The 8,203-nt window shown below is 35.9% G+C and overlaps 1 pseudogene; it reads left to right on the forward strand.

Annotated features, from left to right (window-relative positions):
- Positions 1 to 475: 475 nt before the first annotated feature.
- On the forward strand, positions 476 to 1,531 carry LOC138835484 (DNA-directed RNA polymerase II subunit GRINL1A pseudogene; annotated as a pseudogene).
- The last annotated feature ends 6,672 nt before the right edge of the window (positions 1,532 to 8,203 follow it).

Raw genomic sequence — 8,203 nt, forward strand, 5'->3', positions numbered from 1 at the left:
ATTTTATTTTTAGATTATTTTCCATCCTGCCTTGAACTTTACTACAGCACATTATAGGAGGCCTTCTCAATCAGAGAAGGTAGGAATAGTTGGTACTCACTCCATCATTCTCCGCCTGGAGATTCACAACTTAGTGCAAATGTGTAACATACGCTAACTTTCAGTTAGAGCTTTGGCTGCTTTGCCTTCAGGAAAGTGTTAAAATAACGGAGGAAGTGAAATATCACTTTGTTCCTTCGAATTATGCCCAAACTCTGCTACATTAACTACTTTGACTTTTTTCTCTAGATCATTTCTATCAGCATCCAAACATGATACCATATGTCCATTTTTCCTCCCAAACCAGAAACCCCAAAATTTAAAACAACCATCTTTCTTAAAAAATAACCTCTTCAGTTCTTGGGGACGGGGGGAATGGTGACTTTCACCGGTGCCCTGAGTCGCCTCTGCCTTTGGCAACCTCAGGTCCCGCAGAATGCCCTCGCTGCCCCGCAGCTTCGAGCCCCCAGCTCCCGAGGACATGGGGCCCCGGAGTTTGACTGAGTAGCGGGAGATGCTGAGGCACCAGGAGAGACTTTTACACAAGGAACAGAAAATGCATTTGCAGATTGCCTGACAAAGGTAAAAAGGCCTTTGGCACCGTTGACAAACTGAAAGCTGCTATTGCAGAACATGAAGAGGTTAGAGGGAAAAGTGAACTGTTTCGTCCTATTTGTTTCGACTATAAGCTAAGGCAAAAAGCGATTTCAGGAGTTCATGTGGGTGGAGATAAGCCCCAGAATTCTGTCCAGATACTTGATACTTCATCACCAGTTCCTGGCTGGTCCCCTGTGGCTAGCATCAAAAGTCATCTAAAACAACCTCCAGAAAACAGGGACTGTGAATCCTATTCACACAGGCCACGAAGACACTCCGGAGGCTGAGGACACAGTGAGCAAGGGCCCAGCTTCCAACAGCCGCGAAGGGACCTTCCTTGTCTGGAGCTATTGAGCATCTCTCCCAGCCCTGTGCTTCAGATTGGGAAGACATTTCCTGCAGCCTTGACAACCTGTTTATTGACGGGTTAAAAAGAATCACGCTGGCAGATCAAGTTGAACACCATTCAGAGGAAAACCTGAGTGCTGGGAATTCAACAGTCCTTTGCAGTGGGACTCCTAAGAAGCTAGATATGCACATGGAAGCTAGCTATATCACATGGAACGCTAGATATGCACGCACCGAACTCAGTGCCCCTGCCACATACATTTAAAACTAACCTGTTGGCATCACAGAAGAGCAGCATCTTGGTGACATCACTGCAGCGAGACTCCTACCACTTCACTATTTGCCTACACAACTGCTCTCCGTAAAGGAGTCCTTGGCTCTTCAGAAACAGAATTATGAGGAGATGCAAGCGAAGCTCGCAGCACAAAAACCTAGCTGAAAGACTGAATATTAAAATGCAGAACTATATCCAGAAGGGAAGTGTTTGGGGAAATACCAAGAAGTAAAGGATGAAGATGATGAACAATCCTCTGATGATGGATTCTGAAGATGGGAACAGGAATAATCTAAGCCGCTGACTGTCAAGATGCTATTATTTTACATCAAACTTCCAAGCAAGCATCATGATCAGTGTCAGACATTGAGGGTTAATTTTTATAAAGTTACGCAAAAGTAACTACAAGAAGCTACAATAGAAAGCCTATTGATCTTTCAGGAGATGATTTTTATATATTTGAAACGTTTAATATCCGAGTATTGTGTTTAACCACATTGTATTAAAGTTTTGCAATATGCTGTGCACTTGTCTGATATTTTATTACGTAGTAAAGCACATTGGTGCATTTTTTCCTTTAAGTCAAATGAAAGCAGTTATTTTTGTTTTTTCCTTATTTTTACCTCTATTAAATGGCATTTATTACATGTCATTTGGTGTAATATTTGGTTGTTCCAGACACCGAGTATGAGTTAGGAAGAAGTAGTTCCCTTCTTTTTTGTAATGAAGGGAGCAGTGGAAGGAATTGGAGGCATGTTTTCTTGGAATTAGTAAGATGTGGGTGTGAAATGCCTAAGAAGTACTCAGAAAACACTCCACAAATGTTTGTCTCCTCCTGTCATCTTAGGAAGACTGTCCTCTTATCCCTGCTTACAAATAAGCAGTAATCTGAGGAGTTGCTGTTGGGCTGAGGGTCTTTCTAGAAGACCAGAGTTGCCTGCAGTAACTGAAGGTAGGAATAATATTTGGGGTTTACTTGACCTGAGTTCTTTACCTACACAAATGATAGTTCTGTGTGTAGAACTCCATGTTTGGTAAGGAAACCATTTATTTTAAAGTTAAAATTGAATGGTCAGCACATCACTCTTATTACCCCAAAGAGGCTTTTATAAGCTGTAGAAACTTCTATCTCATATATGTTCATGTTGTTTTAAATGATTATATGGTTGTCTCCAGAGAAATTAACATGTTATGAGAAAATTTCTTTGTCTAATATATGGGATCTTTAAAAGTATTGAAGTGAAAAATAAAACAGTAATTAGAGCAACTTCAAAAATGACAGGAAGAGATTTTTCAGTCATTAATATATTTTCCATTCTTTTGGGATTTGCTTATGTCAGTTCATCCTCTATTTTCTGTAAGATAGCACAGAAAGGTACAGGTAAAGAAAGTAGGTTTATTCAGCTCAGATTTGGGGAGCTGAAAATCCAAGATGAACAATCTTGGTCAATTTTCTGGTGTGTGGTGAGGGTCTTTGGGTAAATAGCATTGTATTGGCAGCAGTATTTACAGAAGTGATCATATCATGAGACAGGAGGAGAGAGGAGCTCAGGAGCCAGAAATGTTCTTATGATAATCTGTTCTCAGGTTAGTTACCATAACTAACTAGGGCTAGTCCTCTAGAGTCCCCATTTCAGGGGACCTAGTCACATCCAAGAATGTCCTACTTCTAACTAGCTGTCTATCTATCTGTCTATCTATCTATCTATATCTATCTATCTATCTATCTATCTATCTATCTATCTATCTGTCTGTCTGTCTGTCTGTCTGTCTGTCTGTCTGTCTGTCTGTCTGTCTGTCTGTCTGTCTATCTATTTATCTATAATCTATCTATTCAGTTAGAGACAAGGTCTCACTGTAGCTTCAGCTAATCTTGAAATCATGATCCTTCTGCCTCAGTCTCCCCAGTTCTGGGGTTACAGGTATGTGTGCCACCATACCCAGCCAGGCCTCACATTTTAAAGGTTCCATTGCCTCAACAATGTCATTCCAAAGACCATATTTTGGTTTATGAACCTTTGGTGCTTCACTCAAAGCATGTCCAAGCAGAGTGCTGACCCCACCTAAACCACTCTTCTCAGTATCACCCCTAACTCCCCCATTGCCACATGCTTGTCCACTCACTTGTCAATGAACCCCTCAGTTGTTTGCATATCTTCATCTTTGTGATGCTTTAAATCGTTTATAACTGTTCCATTTAGTAGTGTTAAGTAGACAGACATTGTTGCATACCTGACATACTTGGGACTTTTCCATTTTGCAAACCTGAATCTCTACAGCCATTAAACTCCCAACTACCTTTCTGTTTTTGTCAATTATTTCTACAAGTCAGACTACTGTAGATAATTCATATAAGTTGAATCACACAGTGACCATGATTTCAATTTTTCAACATAAAATGATACCAGATACTAATAAATCAAGAGAGTCACAAGTCACAAGATGCATGCAAAAGCTTTCCTATCATCAACAAAACAATTCATTTAAAAGCAGGAGAGATGGCTTAATCTCAAACAGGGAAAGACATTTCAAAACAAAGAGAAGCTGTTGTGATTAATTCACTCATTAAACAGACTCTCATTAAGATATAGTGTCACAGTTCAGAGTTCCAGAACTCTTTCTTTCTCAATGGCACAGAACTAATAGCATATCGTACAAATTATGTCATGCTAGATTTAAAAAAGAAGACATTAATACTGACATGTATTAGAGTAGACCCCCACTTTTAAGGGTGTGTGTGTGTGTGTGTGTGTGTGTGTGTGTGTGTGTGTGTGTGTGTGTGTGTGTGTGTGTGTGTGTGTGTGTGTGTGTGTGTGTGTGTGTGTGTGTGCTGGAAATGTACTGATGGTTCTTGGCCTCTTATTCTTTCACAAAACCTTAGGAAACAATCTACTAAGTTTCACTAAGAAGAAACTCTACTGATCAAGATCCACTGTTTTCCTAAACTGCTTTGTTAAATGGCAACTCTTTTGTATAACTACCTAAAGATAATAAAATTTAAAAAAGAAGAATAAAAAAACACAAACAAAAATTAAATTAAATTCTCAATTAGTTGAAACTACATTGAACCAATAATTTGGTTTAAATTGAATTATATATTGAATATTTCTCCACATTGAAAGATCTTCCTACATTTCAACAGATCATTATAATTTTCTACATAAAGTTCATGCATAACTATTATGACTTGAATTGTATCCCTTTAAAACAGATTTTAAAGTCTTAAATTCCAATATTTGTGAACATGACCTTATTTAAAAGTAGATTTTTTGCTTATCAAATCATGTTAAGATGGGGTCAAACTCAGAGCAGGCCTAAATGTAGTGTAACTGGTATCCCATAGGAAGAGTTACAGACACACAAATTGATGACACTGTGAAGATGCAGTGGTCAGAGTTGAGCTGCCATAAGACAAAAAATTCCCAGAGCTGTTAGAATGGAAGAATTGAAGAGTCCTTCAACAAAAATTTAATAACGAGCATGGTTTCCAGCACTTAACTTCCAACTTCCAGCATCTGATATGAATAGAGTATCTATTTCTCTCTCTCTTTCTTTTTAACCATTTAACAAAATCATTCATGAATACAGTAGATATTGATTGATGTTCTCACTTTCAATGTTCTCACTCATCCTCTACTTCTTAATTTTGTAAGTTATACATGGGACTCTTGACTACATTTCCCCCTCTTGTATTGTTTTCAAACTATTTTGTGGCACTGTCTGAGCAATACTGGATAACTAATAAAGACCTCTGTTGGATTGATTCCTAAGAAGCTCACCATTTTTTATGTTGTATCAAATGACATCTTATTTTTATTGCATTTTAACTATCTATGGATAGCAAATAAAAAGGCCATTGAATTTTTTATTGATCTGGTATTTTTATTACTTGAATAATTTGTATTCTTTTGAGTTTGTCTATGAATTGAACAACATTTTGGTTCTTTTCCCTTTCTGATACTTCTATGTTGTATTTTTCTAATTTTGTGTACTGGTTAGGATTTTTCAGGACAAGGTGGAGTTTTAAGAGTGATAGCAGGTACAGGTATTTGTATATTTTTCAGATTTAAAACAGAATTTTTTACTTTTTTTTACTTAGTGTGTATTGAATATCATGACTGCATTCATTCACCCTTCCTCCATCCATTTCCTGTGCCTCTTTTGCCTCCACAAAAGACTAAAAAACAACAAAAACAAAAACAAACAATACCTACAACATCACCAATAAACAATATTTTTAATAGCTCACCTTAAAATAGAACATTGTAGAACCATTTTTGTAAATGTCATTCTTCAAATAAAAACACATTTTAAAATGTTTAGTTTACTCATCAGCAAAAAAGGATGAACTTTCTACCAAATACTTTTCTGCACATAACAGACACCCATAACTCATGCATTTTCCCTTAGTACAAAATAAAATATACTGAAAGTGTTATATCACTTAGAACCTCTGAAATAAAATGAACTAATTTTGATGTGTTCATCTTTTTCATCTGTGAAGTTCATTTTGTAAATATTTTTTGGCATTTTTAGTTTCTTTTCCATGTGTGAGATTTACTTGCAATTATTGTATTTTTTGTGTTATTGCTATCAAATTTGTTATAGCACTGTCACAAAATATAATGAAAAATATATTCTCTATTTTTATGAATTCCAGAAAAATTCCACATTGGTAGAGAGGCAAGTCTAGCCCTTCTATGCTCAACAAAGTTCACCATTAGAAGTTACCTGAGACTGATTTAATTTTGCTAGTGATTCTAAATTCTTCTTGAGTCAGTCATTTACCATCTTATATTTTTTAAAAGTTATTTTACATATATTCTCAAATGTTGTGCAATTTATAATGTTTCTCATCTTTAAATCCCTAATGTGGTTGTTTTGCATACACTTTTTTCTAAGTATCATTTGATTATACGTCCTCTGGAAATTAATCACTAACAAGTTTGCACTATTAATCTTTATGAACTATCAAATGTTTGATTTTATGATTTTCTTTATCATACAATTTTTATTTTCAGTTCATTTCTGTTCCTATCTTTATGATTCCTTTACTTGTTCTTTTTCTTTATCTATTTCTCTTTTTGTCTGAAATTGGATGTTAAACATATTTTTTATTAGCAATTTATCTGTCATGATTTTGAACTAAGGAGCTGGAACTTGGTAAATGAATGCTTTCCAATCAGTTCCTCTAAACCTTTGTTATTTTTCAGATAGAGTCTCATGTTTTTCCCCAGGCTGACCTTGGAACAAAATCCTCCTACTGATGCCTTCCTTGGCACTGGGATTACAGGTCTGAACTATATCTCATTTGGCTTATTTGTTGAAACATACTTTTCCCAATCTCTGACTCCTGAGTAATTGGACTACTAAATGAAAACCACTGTCACCAGCAAATGTTCTTTTTTTTAAACTATGAAGCTTTTAACTAATAAATCTGCTAAATAATTCCTCAACTTCATTATGCAAATTTTGATGCATAATGTTTTCACAATTAATGTGAAGTTGATTTTGCTTCTATAATAATTTTCCCTTTGAGTCATTTTCTGAATTTTCAAATGAACTTTACATTCATTTGCAACTTAAATATAATATTCAATTGCTTGTAGTCTTTATGAAAACAAACCCATGAAATTTCTTGGGATTCATTTTACATCCTGACACATGATACATTTTTGCAGATTTTCCAAGGCAGTTTAAAATAAACATTTATTCTTCAGCTGTGCCTTTCAGGTTGAGCTTATAAATTGTGCTACTGAAATTATCTAAGGTCTTTCTGATTCATTTTATGATCAATTAATTACTAAGAGAAGGGATGTTCATCCATGATGGAATAACTGGTACCTTACAAATTCTCCTGAGAATATTTTATAGTTAAAAATGTAGTAGAAATAAAAAGCAGTGTATGATATCACAAAGTGACATAGTAAAGAGCTGTAGGATGAGGTACTAGAGTGAAGGAAAGTATGTTGTCTTCCTTCGTCTTTTCATCACACATTACCCTAGGAAATTTGATAGTCAGGATTTGTAACAAATCCCCCAAAGGGAATAGAAACCTGGACTTTGCCATAGTATTCCTGGGCTGAAGAATAAAATGGAAACCAGGACTTGACAATCCCATTGCTAAAGCAGAAAAATACTACAGAGATATGAATATGAAGTTCTGTATCTACATTCTCCTGAGACAAGAATCAGCTCCTCTGTTGAACCCTCAGAGAGCATGGACTAAGAAATCAAAACTACATCCTACATCTGCTAATGTTGAGATTTTTTTGACATTGATGGAGGTCTAAAATTAATATTGTGTCATAGTCAGAGTGTGTCTAAATTAAGCTAATAACAGAATTCTTCCAATAATTTTTGTCACACTTTTATGGTTTCATTTGCCATTACAACTCTGACTCATTTGCAATTTATCCTAGCAGAAGATCCATAAAAGACTTTGGTTTTGCCATCTGGCTCCCCATTTGCTTCCAAAACATTGAGTTAATAATTAACTTTTTCTGCAGACTTGAGATGCTGCTTTTGTTGTAAACAAAATGATGTCTTTCTGAAGTGGGGCAGTTCTGGGGCTTGAACTCAAGAATTGGGTACTATCTGTGAGATTTTTTTTGTTTAAACCTAGCACTCTTCTACAACTTGACTTGTGACTTTTATTTATATTTTTGGTGGTTAATTGGAGGTAAGAATGTCACTGGCTTGAAACAAAATTCTCAGATCTCAGCCTCTCAGCTAAGGTTATGGGTATGAGCCATTTGCAGCTGGCCAAAGTGGGAATCTTAAATATAATCTCAAACCTTAGTCAGGCATTTTATACTCCAACTCTCTCTCACTCTGTCTCTTCTACAGAATTTCTTTCCCATTGTAATCAGTAATGATATAATTTGCCCCATTATGTAGACTAAAACTTTGTCTTCACCCTTCACTTCTCCATCCTCTATATTT

Source organism: Dipodomys merriami, unplaced genomic scaffold, assembly GCF_024711535.1.
Source record: "Dipodomys merriami isolate MVZ:Mamm:240054 unplaced genomic scaffold, mDipMer1.0.p SCAF_24, whole genome shotgun sequence".
NCBI lineage: Eukaryota > Metazoa > Chordata > Mammalia > Rodentia > Heteromyidae > Dipodomys > Dipodomys merriami.